A 19493-nucleotide genomic window follows, 5' to 3' on the forward strand; every position below is an offset into this window, starting at 1 on the left:
CGACAAGGATGGGATTCGAACCCACGCATGCAGAGCACAATGGATTAGCAGTCCATCGCCTTAACCACTCGGCCACCTCATCCCTGTGTGTAGCTGTTACTGCACAGAGGCTACAGCAGAGGTACTCAATCACAGTCCAGGTTTTAAGGATAACCAAGCTTGGGCACATGTGACTTAATTAGTACCTCAATCAATTTGATTTAATGATCTGTGCTCAGACCTGGATATCCTTAAAACCTGGACTATTAGGGTACCTTGATGACCACATTTGGGAACCTCTGGACAAAGGCAAGATGGCTGCAGCAGGGATGCATGTGTCTACCCCTTATGACATGCAGCGGGGAGGAGTCTGCTTCATACTTGCCTACCTGACCCTCTCCATGAGGGAGAAAACGCTCTGTTCCTGGACTTTCCTGGTAATGTATGATTGCCATCACCTGTGGTGAAACACCTTTCTTGTCAATTAACTAGGTGATGGCAATCATACATTACCAGGAAAGTCCAGGAACAGAGCATTTACTCCCTCATGGACAGGGTCAGGTAGGCAAGTATGGTCTGCTTCCATGAATCAATGGCTCCCTCAGTTTCTCCTAAACATGGATATAGGTGTTTTAGTACCATTCTACTTTTATAGACAAAACTAGGAATTGCCTGGACTTTGTGACTTCAACCAATGTCCTGGGTTTTCATTCCAAATGAATAGGGTGCAGATTTGAGTTTCCCAGGAGAATATTTATACATGAAGAAGAGGACATGACCAAAACGCTAATGAAAAATAAGCTACTCTTATATTGTTTGCTGAGGAAGGGAAAGGAAAGATTTCAAAACCCGCAACCCACAACCCTGGCATTATTAGCGCCACTCTCTAACCATCTGAGATAACCAGCTATCTGGCACCACTGCTGTATGATACAAGGCCCTCAGCAATGCTTCCCTACATCTCCATACATCTCTGGCCCATAAATTACACCCCAGATTGATCACTTTACTCTTCCCATCATCTCACTTCTCTCACTTCAGTATTCCGACACCAATCTTCTTACCTCTACCCCAACCTAATATCCATCAAGTGTTCCCTCAAAACGTAACTCTTTGTGCCCGCATACCCTGCCCTCCTATATAGACCCTCATGTCCAAAATGGGTTCAGTATATTTTGTTTTACGTTCATCACATTGACATAAGAATGTCAACATGATTGAATGCTGACATGCAGCATGTCAATATCGACCACAAAGGCATGATGACACTGATGACATGTCGGCGTGATTACAATGTCAACAAAATGTTCCTGGATTGTCTATTGGTGACTTACCTACATTGTACATGATGACATTATGACTACATTTTATTTTTGCAATTTTAAAAATCATTATGTGATGTTCACATGGAGTCTCCTTAATAGTAAGCATTTCCAAATGTCTGAGCCCATTGTGAGGCCATCTACTGGTATCATCAGTGAGGTTGATCTGGAGAAATAGACATGATGAGTGGGGGAGGCTGAGTATGTGATTATACTGTTCCTCTACCCCACCCTGACCGCCAAGTGGGGCGTGTGTCATTCTGATATTGGACAACATTACAGCATGATTCTTTTTATAGTTTAACTTTAAATAATAGATGATTATCATCAACGAACATGACTTAGTGATAGAGCCATAGGACCTGCCCAGAGCTTAGGTGGATTACTAGGGATGGCCATTGGTGTGTTTGCCATTGATGGTCAATTGATTGATGGTCAATGTCTACAATATAAAATATGTATCAAGATAACGGGCGCACTTGCATCAGTCTTGGGTGCAAATAAAACACTGGGAGTATGCTAGAGTGCCTCACCTAGTTAAATTAGAAGCATGGGCAGCAAAATGGAGAATGCGCTTCAATACAGACAAGTGTAAGGTAATGCACTGTGGTAACAAGAACAAAAATAACACCTACGTACTAAATGGGGTAAAATTAGGGGATTCTGTACTGGAAAAGGACTTAGGTGTCCTCATAGATAGCAAACTAAGCAGCAGTACCCAAAGTAGGATTGCAGCAAAGAAGGCTAATAAGATATTAGCATGCATAAAACGGGGAATCGATGCAAGGGACGAGAGTGTTATACTCCCATTATATAAATCACTAGTGAGGCCACACCTTGAATACTGTGTACAATTCTGGGCACCATACTACAAAAAGGATATCCTGCAGCTAGAAAATATTCAGAGGCGGGCAACCAAACTAATTAAGGGCATGTTGACGCTGGAATACGAGGAAAGGCTTGCAAGACTAGGCATGTTTACATTGGAAAAGAGGAGACTAAGAGGGGACATGATCAACATCTACAAATATATAAGGGGACAATACAAAGATCTTGCACAGGATCTGTTTTTGGTTAGATCAACACAGAGGACTCGTGGACACTCGCTCAGGTTAGAGGTGAGGAGATTCTGCACAATATGGCGTAAAGGCATTTTCACAGTAAGTACAATACGTTTTTGGAATTCCCTGCCTGAGGGAGTTGTAATGGCGGACTCAGTAAACACCTTTAAGAAAGGGTTAGATAAATTCCTAATGGATAAGGGTATCCAGGGTTCTGGTGCTTAGTCACGCAGTATAGTTATTATAAAAAGAGGGATAAAACGTAACAGTAGACATCAGCATCAGTCAAAATTTTAGAGCAAATAATCCTGCATAGGATAGTGATGTGCACCCGACATTTTTTGGGTTTTGTGTTTTGGTTTTGGATTCAGTTCCGCAGCCGTGTTTTGGATTCGGACGCGTTTTGGCAAAACCTCCCTGAAATTTTTTTGGCGGATTCGGGTGTGTTTAGGATTCGGGTGACCTGGTGGCGCAACGATAGCGTGTCTGACTCCAGATCAGAAAGTTGCGTGTTCAAATCACATCGGGGTCATTTACTATTTTGAAGATGAAATTTACCAAATGAAACACCATAAAAGAAACAAATTACCAAGTCTGTCATCCACCTTCTCTAATGTGATATTTGCTCACAGGGATAACTATATCACCTGCACAGTTTCATAATAAATGTCCATTATGCTCATTTCTCATAATACTTATGCAAAAATAACCCAGTTTATTGGAAATTACCATATCTTGACATTGAAGCATACTCTGTACTCTTGGTTTCTTTATGACTAAGTTTTGTTTCATATTGCATCATTTCAATTCCGGTCACAGACAACTTCAAAATTTTACATAAGTGCTAACACCAACAATTACTTTATTTTGTAAGACATATAGAAGTAATTTGATTTTTTGATCAATTTTTCCTTTCAGCTTACTTATTTTGCTAAGAATAATGACTTTACATTTAAGGAAAGACAAACAGTCATATTCTTTGGTTATGGAAGCAAAGATGTGGGCTTGTTTGCTTATCAATAACAAAATTCTTGATTCAGTTTTTACAGAAAGAATATTTATCGTCTAAAGCACCGCAATCAGTAAAGAAACCATTGCTCATAAATGACCTCGTGGCGCAACGGTGGCGCGTCTGACTCTAGATCAGAAGATTGCGTGTTCAAATCACGTCGGGGTAAATTGCCATTTTGAAGATGAAATTTACCAAATGAAACATTATAAAAGAAACAAATTGCCAAGTCTGTCATCCACCTTCTGTAATGTGATATTTGCATCACCTGCACAGTTTCATAATAAATATCCATTCTGCTCATTTCTCATAATACTTATACAAAAAATACCCAGTTAATTGGAAATTACCATATCTTGACACTGAAGCATACTCTGTACTCTTGGTTTCTTTATGATTAAGTTTTGTTTCATATTGCATCGTTTCATTTCCGGTCAAAGACAACTTCAAAATTATACATAAGTGCTAACACCAACAATTACTTTACTTTGTAAGACATATAGAAGTAATTTGATTTTTTGATCAATTTTTCCTTTCAGCTTACTTATTTTGCTAAGAATAATGACTTTACATTTAAGGAAAGACAAACAGTCATATTCTTTGGTTATGGAAGCAAAGATGTGGGCTTGTTTGCTTATCAATAACAAAATTCTTGATTCAGTTTTTACAGAAAGTATATTTATCGTCTAAAGCATCGCAATCAGTAAAGAAACCATTGCTCATAAATGACCTTGTGGCGCAACGGTGGCACGTCTGGCTCTAGATCAGAATATTGCGTGTTCAAATCACGTCGGGGTCAATTACCATTTTGAAGATTAAATTTACCAAATGAAACACCATAAAAGAAACAAATTGCCAAGTCTGTCATCCACCTTCTGTAATGTGATATTTGCTCACAGGTTTAACTATATCACCTGCACAGTTTCATAATAAATGTCCATTCTGCTCATTTCTCATAATACTTATGCAAAAATAACCCAGTTAATTGGAAATTACCATATATTGACATTGAAGCATACTCTGTACTCTTGGTTTCTTTATGATTAAGTTTTGTTTCATATTGCATCGTTTCATTTCCGGTCAAAGACAACTTCAAAATTTTACATAAGTGCTAACACCAACAATTACTTTATTTTGTAAGACATTTAGAAGTAACTTGACTTTTTTGATCAATTTTTCCTTTCAGCTTACCTATTTTGTTAAGAATAATGACTTTGCACTGAAGTGGAGACAAACAGTCATATTCTTTGGTTATGGAAGCAAGGATTTGGGCTTGATTGCTTATCAATAACCAAATTCTTGATTCAGTATTTACAGAAAGTATATTGATAGTCTAAAGCACCACAATCAGTAAATAAGCCACTGCTCATAAGTGACCTCGTGGTGCAACGGTAGCGTGTCTGACTCCAGATCAGAAGATTGCGTGTTCAATTCACGTTGGGGTCAATTGCCATTTTGAAGATGAAATTTACCAAATGAAACACCATAAAAGAAACAAATTGCCAAGTCTGTCATCCACCTTCTGTAATGTGATATTTGCTCACAGGGATAACTATATCACCTGCACAGTTTCATAATAAATGTCCATTCTGCTCATTTCTCAAAATACTTATGCAAAAATAACCCAGTTTATTGGAAATTACCATATATTGACATTGAAGCATATTCTGTACTCTTGGTTTCTTTATGACTAAGTTTTGTTTTATATTGCAACATTTCAATTCCGGTCACAGACAACTTCAAAATTTTACATAAGTGCTAACACCAACAATTACTTTATTTTGTAAGACATATAGAAGTAATTTGATTTTTTTGATCAATTTTTCCTTTCAGCTTACTTATTTTGTTAAGAATAATGACTTTACATTTAAGGAAAGACAAACAGTCATATTCTTTGGTTATGGAAGCAAAGATGTGGGCTTGTTTGCTTATCAAAAATAAATTCTTGATTCAGTTTTTAAAGAAAGTATATTAATCGTCTAAAGCACCACAATCAGTAAACAAATCATTGTTCATAAATGACCTCGTGGCACAACGGTGGCGCGTCTGACTCTAGATAAGAAAATTGCGTGTTCAAATCACGTCGGGGTCAATTGCCACTTTGAAGATGAAATTTACCAAATTAAACACCATAAAAGAAACAAATTGCCAAGTCTGTCATCCACCTTCTGTAATGTGATATTTGCTCACAGGTATAACTATATCACCTGCACAGTTTCATAATAAATGTCCATTCTGCTCATTTCTCATAATACTTATACAAAAAATACCCAGTTAATTGGAAATTACCATATCTTGACATTGAAGCATACTCTGTACTCTTGGTTTCTTTATGATTAAGTTTTGTTTCATATTGCATCGTTTCATTTCCTGTCAAAGACAACTTCAAAATTTTACATAAGTGCTAACACCAACAATTACTTTATTTTGTAAGACATATAGAAGTAATTTGATTTTTTGATCAATTTTTCCGTTCAGCTTACCTATTTTGTGAAGAATAATGACTTTGCACTGAAGGGGAGACAAACAGTCATATTCTTTGGTTATGGAAGCAAGGATGTGGGCTTGATTGCTTATCAATAATCAAATTCTTGATTCAGTATTTACAGAAAGTATATTGATAGTCTTAAGCACCACAATCAGTAAATAAGCCACTGCACATAAGTGACCTCGTGGCGCAATGGTAGCATGTCTGACTCCAGATCAGAAGGTTGTGTGTTCAAATCACATCGGGGTCATTTACTATTTTGAAGATGAAATTTACCAAATAAAACACCATAAAAGAAACAAATTACCAAGTCTGTCATCCACCTTCTGTAATGTTATATTTGCTCACAAGGATAACTATATCACCTGCACAGTTTCATAATAAATGTCCATTCTGCTCATTTCTCAAAATACTTATGCAAAAATAACCCAGTTTATTGGAAATTACCATATATTGACATTGAAGCATACTCTGTACTCTTGGTTTCTTTATGACTAAGTTTTGTTTTATATTGCAACATTTCAATTCCGGTCACAGACAACTTCAAAATTTTACATAAGTGCTAACACCAACAATTACTTTATTTTGTAAGACATATAGAAGTAATTTGATTTTTTTGATCAATTTTTCCTTTCAGCTTACTTATTTTGCTAAGAATAATGACTTTACATTTAAGGAAAGACAAACAGTCATATTCTTTGGTTATGGAAGCAAAGATGTGGGCTTGTTTGCTTATCAAAAAACAAATTCTTGTTTCAGTTTTTAAAGAAAGTATATTTATCGTCTAAAGCACCGCAATCAGTAAACAAATCACTGTTCATAAATGACCTCGTGGCGCAACGGTGGCGCGTCTGACTCTAGATCAGAAAATTGCGTGTTCAAATCACGTTGGGGTCAATTGCCATTTTGAAGATGAAATTTACCAAATGAAACACCATAAAAGAAACAAATTGCCAAGTCTGTCATCCACCTTCTGTAATGTGATATTTGCTCACAGGTATAACTATATCACCTGCACAGTTTCATAATAAATATCCATTCTGCTCATTTCTCATTATACTTATACAAAAAATACCCAGTTAATTGGAAATTACCATATCTTGACATTGAAGCATACTCTGTACTCTTGGTTTCTTTATGATTAAGTTTTGTTTCATATTGCATCGTTTCATTTCCTGTCAAAGACAACTTCAAAATTTTACATAAGTGCTAACACCAACAATTACTTTATTTTGTAAGACATATAGAAGTAATTTGATTTTTTGATCAATTTTTCCTCTCAGCTTACCTATTTTGTGAAGAATAATGACTTTATTTATTTATTTATTTATTAACAGTTTCTTATATAGCGCAGCAAATTCCGTTGCGCTTTACAATTTGAAATAACAATTACAAACTGGGTGATAACAGTCATAGAGGTAGGAAGGCCCTGCTCGCAAGCTTACAATCTATAGGCATATGTACATAAGGAAAGGTGCTATCTATTGCATAGAATGAGAAGACATGTGAGGATATGTGTGGACTGTACAGAGTGGATGTAATTTGATAGCAAGGTTTATGAAAGTTATGTGGGCGGTTCAGGAATTTGATACGCTTGCCTAAAGAGGTGAGTTTTGAGGGAACGCTTGAAGGTTTGGAGACTAGAGGAGAGTCTTATTGTGTGTGGTAGGGCATTCCACAGAGTGGGTGCAGCCCGATGAAAGTCCTGCAGTCGTGAGTGGGAGCGAGTAATGAGTGTGGATGAGAGACGCAGGTCTTGTGAAGAGCGCAGAGGTCGGGTTGGGAGATATTTTGTGATAAGCGAAGTGATGTACGTTGGTGTAGTTTGGTTAATGGCCTTGTGTGTGAGTAAAAGTATTTTATATTGAATGTGGTAGAATACAGGTAACCAATGGAGGGACTGACAGAGTGGATCTGCAGACGATGAACGTCTAGTGAGGAAGATAAGCCTCGCCGCTGCATTCAGAATGGATTGTAGTGGTGAGAGTCTCGTTTTGGGAAGACCAGTTAGGAGACTATTGCAATAATCAATGCGGGAGACAAACAGGACTTTGCACTGAAGGGGAGACAAACAGTCATATTCTTTGGTTATGGAAGCAAGGATGTGGGCTTGATTGCTTATCAATAATCAAATTCTTGATTCAGTATTTACAGAAAGTATATTGATAGTCTTAAGCACCACAATCAGTAAATAAGCCACTGCACATAAGTGACCTCGTGGCGCAATGGTAGCATGTCTGACTCCAGATCAGAAGGTTGCGTGTTCAAATCACGTCGGGGTCAACTGCCATTTTGAAGATGAAATTTACCAAATGAAACACCATAAAAGAAACAAATTGCCAAGTCTGTCATCCACCTTCTGTAATGTGATATTTGCTCACAGGTATAACTATATCACCTGCACAGTTTCATAATAAATATCCATTCTGCTCATTTCTCATAATACTTATACAAAAAATACCCAGTTAATTGGAAATTACCATATCTTGACATTGAAGCATACTCTGTACTCTTGGTTTCTTTATGATTAAGTTTTGTTTCATATTGCATCGTTTCATTTCCTGTCAAAGACAACTTCAAAATTATACATAAGTGCTAACACCAACAATTACTTTACTTTGTAAGACATATAGAATTAATTTGATTTTTTGATCAATTTTTCCTTTCAGCTTACTTATTTTGCTAAGAATAATGACTTTACATTTAAGGAAAGACAAACAGTCATATTCTTTGGTTATGGAAGCAAAGACGTGGGCTTGTTTGCTTATCAATAACAAAATTCTTGATTCAGTTTTTACAGAAAGTATATTTATCGTCTAAAGCACCGCAATCAGTAAAGAAACCATTGCTCATAAATGACCTCGTGGCGCAACGGTGGCGCGTCTGGCTCTAGATCAGAATATTGCGTGTTCAAATCACGTCGGGGTCAATTACCATTTTGAAGATGAAATTTACCAAATGAAACACCATAAAAGAAACAAATTGCCAAGTCTGTCATCCACCTTCTGTAATGTGATATTTGCTCACAGGTTTAACTATATCACCTGCACAGTTTCATAATAAATGTCCATTCTGCTCATTTCTCATAATACTTATGCAAAAATAACCCAGTTAATTGGAAATTACCATATATTGACATTGAAGCATACTCTGTACTCTTGGTTTCTTTATGATTAAGTTTTGTTTCATATTGCATCGTTTCATTTCCGGTCAAAGACAACTTCAAAATTTTACATAAGTGCTAACACCAACAATTACTTTATTTTGTAAGACATTTAGAAGTAACTTGACTTTTTTGATCAATTTTTCCTTTCAGCTTACCTATTTTGTTAAGAATAATGACTTTGCACTGAAGGGGAGACAAACAGTCATATTCTTTGGTTATGGAAGCAAGGATTTGGGCTTGATTGCTTATCAATAACCAAATTCTTGATTCAGTATTTACAGAAAGTATATTGATAGTCTAAAGCACCACAATCAGTAAATAAGCCACTGCTCATAAGTGACCTCGTGGTGCAACGGTAGCGTGTCTGACTCCAGATCAGAAGATTGCGTGTTCAATTCACGTTGGGGTCAATTGCCATTTTGAAGATGAAATTTACCAAATGAAACACCATAAAAGAAACAAATTACCAAGTCTGTCATCCACCTTCTGTAATGTGATATTTGCTCACAGGTATAATTATATCACCTGCATAGTTTCATAATAAATGTTCATTCTGCTCATTTCTCATAATACTTATGCAAAAATAACCCAGTTTATTGGAAATTACCATATATTGACATTGAAGCATACTCTGTACTCTTGGTTTCTTTATGACTAAGTTTTGTTTCATATTGCATCATTTCAATTCCGGTCACAGACAACTTCAAAATTTTCCATAAGTGCTAACACCAACAATTACTTTATTTTGTAAGACATATAGAAGTAATTTGATTTTTTTTGATAAATTTTTCCTTTCAGCTTACTTATTTTGCTAAGAATAATGACTTTACATTTAAGGAAAGACAAACAGTCATATTCTTTGGTTATGGAAGCAAAGATGTGGGCTTGTTTGTTTATCAATAACCAAATTCTTGATTCAGTATTTACAGAAAGTATATTGATAGTCTAAAGCACCACAATCAGTAAATAAGCCACTGCACATAAGTGACCTCGTGGTGCAACGGTAGAGTGTCTGACTCCAGATCAGAAGGTTGCGTGTTCAATTTACGTCAGGGTCAATTGCCATTTTGAAGATGAAATTTACCAAATGAAACACCATAAAAGAAACAAATTGCCAAGTCTGTCATCCACCTTCTGTAATGTGATATTTGCTCACAGGGATAACTATATCACCTGCACAGTTTCATAATAAATGTCCATTCTGCTCATTTCTCAAAATACTTATGCAAAAATAACCCAGTTTATTGGAAATTAGCATATATTGACATTGAAGCATACTCTGTACTCTTGGTTTCTTTATGACTAAGTTTTGTTTCATATTGCATCATTTCAATTCCGGTCACAGACAACTTCAAAATTTTCCATAAGTGCTAACACCAACAATTACTTTATTTTGTAAGACATATAGAAGTAATTTGATTTTTTTGATAAATTTTTCCTTTCAGCTTACTTATTTTGCTAAGAATAATGACTTTACATTTAAGGAAAGACAAACAGTCATATTCTTTGGTTATGGAAGCAAAGATGTGGGCTTGTTTGTTTATCAATAACCAAATTCTTGATTCAGTATTTACAGAAAGTATATTGATAGTCTAAAGCACCACAATCAGTAAATAAGCCACTGCGCATAAGTGACCTCATGGTGCAATGGTAGAGTGTCTGACTCCAGATCAGAAGTTTGCGTGTTCAATTTACGTCAGGGTCAATTGCCATTTTGAAGATGAAATTTACCAAATGAAACACCATAAAAGAAACAAATTGCCATGTCTGTCATCCACCTTCTGTAATGTGATATTTGCTCACAGGTATAACTATATCACCTGCACAGTTTCATAATAAATGTCCATTCTGCTCATTTCTCAAAATACTTATGCAAAAATAACCCAGTTTATTGGAAATTACCATATATTGACATTGAAGCATACTGTGTACTCTTGGTTTCTTTATGACTAAGTTTTGTTTTATATTGCAACATTTCAATTCCGGTCACAGACAACTTCAAAATTTTACATATGTGCTAACACCAACAATTACTTTATTTTGTAAGACATATAGAAGTAATTTGATTTTTTTGATCAATTTTTCCTTTCAGCTTACTTATTTTGCTAAGAATAATGACTTTACATTTAAGGAAAGACAAACAGTCATATTCTTTGGTTATGGAAGCAAAGATGTGGGCTTGTTTGCTTATCAAAAAACAAATTCTTTATTCAGTTTTTAAAGAAAGTATATTTATCGTCTAAAGCACCGCAATCAGTAAACAAATCACTGTTCATAAATGACCTCGTGGCGCAACGGTGGCGCGTCTGACTCTAGATCAGAAAATTGCGTGTTCAAATCACGTCGGGGTCAATTGCCATTTTGAAGATGAAATTTACCAAATGAAACACCATAAAAGAAACAAATTGCCAAGTCTGTCATCCACCTTCTGTAATGGGATATTTGCTCACAGGTATAACTATATCACCTGCACAGTTTCATAATAAATATCCATTCTGCTCATTTCTCATAATACTTATACAAAAAATACCCAGTTAATTGGAAATTACCATATCTTGACATTGAAGCATACTCTGTACTCTTGGTTTCTTTATGATTAAGTTTTGTTTCATATTGCATCGTTTCATTTCCTGTCAAAGACAACTTCAAAATTTTACATAAGTGCTAACACCAACAATTACTTTATTTTGTAAGACATATAGAAGTAATTTGATTTTTTGATCAATTTTTCCTTTCAGCTTACCTATTTTGTGAAGAATAATGACTTTGCACTGAAGGGGAGACAAACAGTCATATTCTTTGGTTATGGAAGCAAGGATGTGGGCTTGATTGCTTATCAATAATCAAATTCTTGATTCAGTATTTACAGAAAGTATATTGATAGTCTTAAGCACCACAATCAGTAAATAAGCCACTGCACATAAGTGACCTCGTGGCGCAATGGTAGCATGTCTGACTCCAGATCAGAAGGTTGTGTGTTCAAATCACATCGGGGTCATTTACTATTTTGAAGATGAAATTTACCAAATGAAACACCATAAAAGAAACAAATTACCAAGTCTGTCATCCACCTTCTGTAATGTTATATTTGCTCACAAGGATAACTATATCACCTGCACAGTTTCATAATAAATGTACATTCTGCTCATTTCTCATAATACTTATGCAAAAATAACCCAGTTTATTGGAAATTACCATATATTGACATTGAAGCATACTCTGTACTCTTGGTTTCTTTATGACTAAGTTTTGTTTCATATTGCATCATTTCAATTCCGGTCACAGACAACTTCAAAATTTTACATAAGTGCTAACACCAACAATTACTTTATTTTGTAAGACATATAGAAGTAATTTGATTTTTTTGATCAATTTTTCCTTTCAGCTTACTTATTTTGCTAAGAATAATGACTTTACATTTAAGGAAAGACAAACAGTCATATTCTTTGGTTATGGAAGCAAAGATGTGCGCTTTTTAGCTTATCAAAAAACAAATTCTTGATTCAGTTTTTAAAGAAAGTATATTTATCGTCTAAAGCACCGCAATCAGTAAAGAAACCATTGCTCATAAATGACCTCGTGGCGCAACGGTGGCGCGTCTGACTCTAGATCAGAAGATTGGGTGTTCAATTCACGTCGGGGTCAATTGCCATTTTGAAGATTAAATTTACCAAATGAAACACCATAAAAGAAACAAATTGCCAAGTCTGTCATCCACCTTCTGTAATGTGATATTTGCTCACAGGTATAACTATATCACCTGCACAGTTTCATAATAAATATCCATTCTGCTCATTTCTCATAATACTTATACAAAAAATACCCAGTTAATTGGAAATTACCATATCTTGACATTGAAGCATACTCTGTACTCTTGGTTTCTTTATGATTAAGTTTTGTTTCATATTGCATCGTTTCATTTCCTGTCAAAGACAACTTCAAAATTTTACATAAGTGCTAACACCAACAATTACTTTATTTTGTAAGACATATAGAAGTAATTTGATTTTTTTTATCAATTTTTCCTTTCAGCTTACCTATTTTGTGAAGAATAATGACTTTGCACTGAAGGGGAGACAAACAGTCATATTCTTTGGTTATGGAAGCAAGGATGTGGGCTTGATTGCTTATCAATAATCAAATTCTTGATTCAGTATTTACAGAAAGTATATTGATAGTCTTAAGCACCACAATCAGTAAATAAGCCACTGCACATAAGTGACCTCGTGGCGCAATGGTAGCATGTCTGACTCCAGAACAGAAGATTGCCATTTTGAAGATGAAATTTACCAAATTAAACACCATAAAAGAAACAAATTGCCAAGTCTGTCATCCACCTTCTATAATGTGATATTTGCTCACAGGTATAACTATATCACCTGCACAGTTTCATAATAAATGTCCATTCTGCTCATTTCTCATAATACTTATACAAAAAATACCCAGTTAATTGGAAATTACCATATCTTGACATTGAAGCATACTCTGTACTCTTGGTTTCTTTATGATTAAGTTTTGTTTCATATTGCATCGTTTCATTTCCTGTCAAAGACAACTTCAAAATTTTACATAAGTGCTAACACCAACAATTACTTTATTTTGTAAGACATATAGAAGTAATTTGATTTTTTGATCAATTTTTCCGTTCAGCTTACCTATTTTGTGAAGAATAATGACTTTGCACTGAAGGGGAGACAAACAGTCATATTCTTTGGTTATGGAAGCAAGGATGTGGGCTTGATTGCTTATCATTAATCAAATTCTTGATTCAGTATTTACAGAAAGTATATTGATAGTCTTAAGCACCACAATCAGTAAATAAGCCACTGCACATAAGTGACCTCGTGGCGCAATGGTAGCATGTCTGACTCCAGATCAGAAGGTTGTGTGTTCAAATCACATCGGGGTCATTTACTATTTTGAAGATGAAATTTACCAAATGAAACACCATAAAAGAAACAAATTACCAAGTCTGTCATCCACCTTCTGTAATGTTATATTTGCTCACAAGGATAACTATATCACCTGCACAGTTTCATAATAAATGTCCATTCTGCTCATTTCTCAAAATACTTATGCAAAAATAACCCAGTTTATTGGAAATTACCATATATTGACATTGAAGCATACTCTGTACTCTTGGTTTCTTTATGACTAAGTTTTGTTTTATATTGCAACATTTCAATTCCGGTCACAGACAACTTCAAAATTTTACATAAGTGCTAACACCAACAATTACTTTATTTTGTAAGACATATAGAAGTAATTTGATTTTTTTGATCAATTTTTCCTTTCAGCTTACTTATTTTGCTAAGAATAATGACTTTACATTTAAGGAAAGACAAACAGTCATATTCTTTGGTTATGGAAGCAAAGATGTGGGCTTGTTTGCTTATCAAAAAACAAATTCTTGTTTCAGTTTTTAAAGAAAGTATATTTATCGTCTAAAGCACCGCAATCAGTAAACAAATCACTGTTCATAAATGACCTCGTGGCGCAACGGTGGCGCGTCTGACTCTAGATCAGAAAATTGCGTGTTCAAATCACGTCGGGGTCAATTGCCATTTTGAAGATGAAATTTACCAAATGAAACACCATAAAAGAAACAAAGTGCCAAGTCTGTCATCCACCTTCTGTAATGGGATATTTGCTCACAGGTATAACTATATCACCTGCACAGTTTCATAATAAATGTCCATTCTGCTCATTTCTCATAATACTTATACAAAAAATACCCAGTTAATTGGAAATTACCATATCTTGACATTGAAGCATACTCTGTACTCTTGCTTTCTTTATGACTAAGTTTTGTTTCATAATGCATCATTTCAATTCCGGTCACAGACAACTTCAAAATTTTACATAAGTGCTAACACCAACAATTACTTTATTTTGTAAGACATATAGAAGTAATTTGATTTTTTGATCAATTTTTCCTTTCAGCTTACCTATTTTGTGAAGAATAATGACTTTGCACTGAAGGGGAGACAAACAGTCATATTCTTTGGTTATGGAAGCAAGGATGTGGGCTTGATTGCTTATCAATAATCAAATTCTTGATTCAGTATTTACAGAAAGTATATTGATAGTTTTAAGCACCACAATCAGTAAATAAGCCACTGCACATAAGTGACCTCGTGGCGCAATGGTAGCATGTCTGACTCCAGATCAGAAGGTTGTGTGTTCAAATCACATCAGGGTCATTTACTATTTTGAAGATGAAATTTACCAAATGAAACACCATAAAAGAAACAAATTACCAAGTCTGTCATCCACCTTCTGTAATGTTATATTTGCTCACAAGGATAACTATATCACCTGCACAGTTTCATAATAAATGTCCATTCTGCTCATTTCTCATAATACTTATGCAAAAATAACCCAGTTTATTGGAAATTACCATATATTGACATTGAAGCATACTCTGTACTCTTGGTTTCTTTATGACTAAGTTTTGTTTCATATTGCATCATTTCAATTCCGGTCACAGACAACTTCAAAATTTTACATAAGTGCTAACACCAACAATTACTTTATTTTGTAAGACATATAGAAGTAATTTGATTTTTTTGATCAATTTTTCCTTTCAGCTTACTTATTTTGCTAAGAATAATGACTTTACATTTAAGGAAAGACAAACAGTCATATTCTTTGGTTATGGAAGCAAAGATGTGCGCTTTTTAGCTTATCAAAAAACAAATTCTTGATTCAGTTTTTAAAGAAAGTATATTTATCGTCTAAAGCACCGCAATCAGTAAAGAAACCATTGCTCATAAATGACCTCGTGGCGCAACGGTGGCGCGTCTGACTCTAGATCAGAAGATTGGGTGTTCAATTCACGTCGGGGTCAATTGCCATTTTGAAGATGAAATTTACCAAATGAAACACCATAAAAGAAACAAATTGCCAAGTCTGTCATCCACCTTCTGTAATGTGATATTTGCTCACAGGTATAACTATATCACCTGCACAGTTTCATAATAAATATCCATTCTGCTCATTTCTCATTATACTTATACAAAAAATACCCAGTTAATTGGAAATTACCATATCTTGACATTGAAGCATACTCTGTACTCTTGGTTTCTTTATGATTAAGTTTTGTTTCATATTGCATCGTTTCGTTTCCTGTCAAAGACAACTTCAAAATTTTACATAAGTGCTAACACCAACAATTACTTTATTTTGTAAGACATATAGAAGTAATTTGATTTTTTGATCAATTTTTCCTCTCAGCTTACCTATTTTGTGAAGAATAATGACTTTATTTATTTATTTATTAACAGTTTCTTATATAGTGCAGCAAATTCTGTTGCGCTTTACAATTTGAAATAACAATTACAAACTGGGTGATAACAGTCATAGAGGTAGGAAGGCCCTGCTCGCAAGCTTACAATCTATAGGCATATGTACATAAGGAAAGGTGCTATCTATTGCATAGAATGAGAAGACATGTGAGGATATGTGTGGACTGTACAGAGTGGATGTAATTTGATAGCAAGGTTTATGAAAGTTATGTGGGCGGTTCAGGAATTTGATACGCTTGCCTAAAGAGGTGAGTTTTGAGGGAACGCTTGAAGGTTTGGAGACTAGAGGAGAGTCTTATTGTGTGTGGTAGGGCATTCCACAGAGTGGGTGCAGCCCGATGAAAGTCCTGCAGTCGTGAGTGGGAGCGAGTAATGAGTGTGGATGAGAGACGCAGGTCTTGTGAAGAGCGCAGAGGTCGGGTTGGGAGATATTTTGTGATAAGCGAAGTGATGTACGTTGGTGTAGTTTGGTTAATGGCCTTGTGTGTGAGTAAAAGTATTTTATATTGAATGTGGTAGAATACAGGTAACCAATGGAGGGACTGACAGAGTGGATCTGCAGACGATGAACGTCTAGTGAGGAAGATAAGCCTCGCCGCTGCATTCAGAATGGATTGTAGTGGTGAGAGTCTCGTTTTGGGAAGACCAGTTAGGAGACTATTGCAATAATCAATGCGGGAGACAAACAGGACTTTGCACTGAAGGGGAGACAAACAGTCATATTCTTTGGTTATGGAAGCAAGGATGTGGGCTTGATTGCTTATCAATAATCAAATTCTTGATTCAGTATTTACAGAAAGTATATTGATAGTCTTAAGCACCACAATCAGTAAATAAGCCACTGCACATAAGTGACCTCGTGGCGCAATGGTAGCATGTCTGACTCCAGATCAGAAGGTTGCGTGTTCAAATCACGTCGGGGTGAACTGCCATTTTGAAGATGAAATTTACCAAATGAAACACCATAAAAGAAACAAATTGCCAAGTCTGTCATCCACCTTCTGTAATGTGATATTTGCTCACAGGTATAACTATATCACCTGCACAGTTTCATAATAAATGTCCATTCTGCTCATTTCTCATAATACTTATACAAAAAATACCCAGTTAATTGGAAATTACCATATCTTGACATTGAAGCATACTCTGTACTCTTGGTTTCTTTATGATTAAGTTTTGTTTCATATTGCATCGTTTCATTTCCTGTCAAAGACAACTTCAAAATTATACATAAGTGCTAACACCAACAATTACTTTACTTTGTAAGACATATAGAATTAATTTGATTTTTTGATCAATTTTTCCTTTCAGCTTACTTATTTTGCTAAGAATAATGACTTTACATTTAAGGAAAGACAAACAGTCATATTCTTTGGTTATGGAAGCAAAGATGTGGGCTTGTTTGCTTATCAATAACAAAATTCTTGATTCAGTTTTTACAGAAAGTATATTTATCGTCTAAAGCACCGCAATCAGTAAAGAAACCATTGCTCATAAATGACCTCGTGGCGCAACGGTGGCGCGTCTGGCTCTAGATCAGAATATTGCGTGTTCAAATCACGTCGGGGTCAATTACCATTTTGAAGATGAAATTTACCAAATGAAACACCATAAAAGAAACAAATTGCCAAGTCTGTCATCCACCTTCTGTAATGTGATATTTGCTCACAGGTTTAACTATATCACCTGCACAGTTTCATAATAAATGTCCATTCTGCTCATTTCTCATAATACTTATGCAAAAATAACCCAGTTAATTGGAAATTACCATATATTGACATTGAAGCATATTCTGTACTCTTGGTTTCTTTATGATTAAGTTTTGTTTCATATTGCATCGTTTCATTTCCGGTCAAAGACAACTTCAAAATTTTACATAAGTGCTAACACCAACAATTACTTTATTTTGTAAGACATTTAGAAGTAACTTGACTTTTTTGATCAATTTTTCCTTTCAGCTTACCTATTTTGTTAAGAATAATGACTTTGCACTGAAGGGGAGACAAACAGTCATATTCTTTGGTTATGGAAGCAAGGATTTGGGCTTGATTGCTTATCAATAACCAAATTCTTGATTCAGTATTTACAGAAAGTATATTGATAGTCTAAAGCACCACAATCAGTAAATAAGCCACTGCTCATAAGTGACCTCGTGGTGCAACGGTAGCGTGTCTGACTCCAGATCAGAAGATTGCGTGTTCAATTCACGTTGGGGTCAATTGCCATTTTGAAGATGAAATTTACCAAATGAAACACCATAAAAGAAACAAATTACCAAGTCTGTCATCCACCTTCTGTAATGTGATATTTGCTCACAGGTATAATTATATCACCTGCATAGTTTCATAATAAATGTTCATTCTGCTCATTTCTCATAATACTTATGCAAAAATAACCCAGTTTATTGGAAATTACCATATATTGACATTGAAGCATACTCTGTACTCTTGGTTTCTTTATGACTAAGTTTTGTTTCATATCGCATCATTTCAATTCCGGTCACAGACAACTTCAAAATTTTCCATAAGTGCTAACACCAACAATTACTTTATTTTGTAAGACATATAGAAGCAATTTGATTTTTTTTGATCAATTTTTCCTTTCAGCTTACTTATTTTGCTAAGAATAATGACTTTACATTTAAGGAAAGACAAACAGTCATATTCTTTGGTTATGGAAGCAAAGATGTGGGCTTGTTTGTTTATCAATAACCAAATTCTTGATTCAGTATTTACAGAACGTATATTGATAGTCTAAAGCACCACAATCAGTAAATAAGCCACTGCACATAAGTGACCTCGTGGTGCAACGGTAGAGTGTCTGACTCCAGATCAGAAGGTTGAGTGTTCAATTTACGTCAGGGTCAATTGCCATTTTGAAGATGAAATTTACCAAATGAAACACCATAAAAGAAACAAATTGCCAAGTCTGTCATCCACCTTCTGTAATGTGATATTTGCTCACAGGGATAACTATATCACCTGCACAGTTTCATAATAAATGTCCATTCTGCTCATTTCTCAAAATACTTATGCAAAAATAACCCAGTTTATTGGAAATTACCATATATTGACATTGAAGCATACTCTGTACTCTTGGTTTCTTTATGACTAAGTTTTGTTTCATATTGCATCATTTCAATTCCGGTCACAGACAACTTC

At 35.1% G+C, this 19493-nt stretch overlaps 10 non-coding genes across 10 annotated transcripts; 9 read left to right on the forward strand and 1 right to left on the reverse strand.

Moving 5' to 3' along the window:
- Window positions 1-82, reverse strand: TRNAS-GCU (transfer RNA serine (anticodon GCU)). Its single transcript has one exon. It is a non-coding gene; the product is annotated as a tRNA-Ser (tRNA).
- Window positions 83-4745: 4663 nt separating this feature from the next.
- On the forward strand, window positions 4746-4817 carry TRNAW-CCA (transfer RNA tryptophan (anticodon CCA)). Its single transcript has one exon. It is a non-coding gene; the product is annotated as a tRNA-Trp (tRNA).
- A 1220-nt stretch (window positions 4818-6037) lies between these two features.
- On the forward strand, window positions 6038-6109 carry TRNAW-CCA (transfer RNA tryptophan (anticodon CCA)). Its single transcript has one exon. It is a non-coding gene; the product is annotated as a tRNA-Trp (tRNA).
- Window positions 6110-8070: 1961 nt separating this feature from the next.
- Window positions 8071-8142, forward strand: TRNAW-CCA (transfer RNA tryptophan (anticodon CCA)). The gene has a single exon. It is a non-coding gene; the product is annotated as a tRNA-Trp (tRNA).
- A 1221-nt stretch (window positions 8143-9363) lies between these two features.
- Window positions 9364-9435, forward strand: TRNAW-CCA (transfer RNA tryptophan (anticodon CCA)). The gene has a single exon. It is a non-coding gene; the product is annotated as a tRNA-Trp (tRNA).
- A 2516-nt stretch (window positions 9436-11951) lies between these two features.
- TRNAW-CCA (transfer RNA tryptophan (anticodon CCA)) lies at window positions 11952-12023 on the forward strand. The gene has a single exon. It is a non-coding gene; the product is annotated as a tRNA-Trp (tRNA).
- Window positions 12024-13863: 1840 nt separating this feature from the next.
- On the forward strand, window positions 13864-13935 carry TRNAW-CCA (transfer RNA tryptophan (anticodon CCA)). The gene has a single exon. It is a non-coding gene; the product is annotated as a tRNA-Trp (tRNA).
- A 1221-nt stretch (window positions 13936-15156) lies between these two features.
- TRNAW-CCA (transfer RNA tryptophan (anticodon CCA)) lies at window positions 15157-15228 on the forward strand. The gene has a single exon. It is a non-coding gene; the product is annotated as a tRNA-Trp (tRNA).
- Window positions 15229-17185: 1957 nt separating this feature from the next.
- On the forward strand, window positions 17186-17257 carry TRNAW-CCA (transfer RNA tryptophan (anticodon CCA)). Its single transcript has one exon. It is a non-coding gene; the product is annotated as a tRNA-Trp (tRNA).
- A 1221-nt stretch (window positions 17258-18478) lies between these two features.
- On the forward strand, window positions 18479-18550 carry TRNAW-CCA (transfer RNA tryptophan (anticodon CCA)). Its single transcript has one exon. It is a non-coding gene; the product is annotated as a tRNA-Trp (tRNA).
- Window positions 18551-19493: the final 943 nt, after the last annotated feature.

The sequence above is a fragment of the Pseudophryne corroboree genome, chromosome 6, assembly GCF_028390025.1.
Source record: "Pseudophryne corroboree isolate aPseCor3 chromosome 6, aPseCor3.hap2, whole genome shotgun sequence".
Taxonomy (NCBI): Eukaryota; Metazoa; Chordata; class Amphibia; order Anura; family Myobatrachidae; genus Pseudophryne; species Pseudophryne corroboree.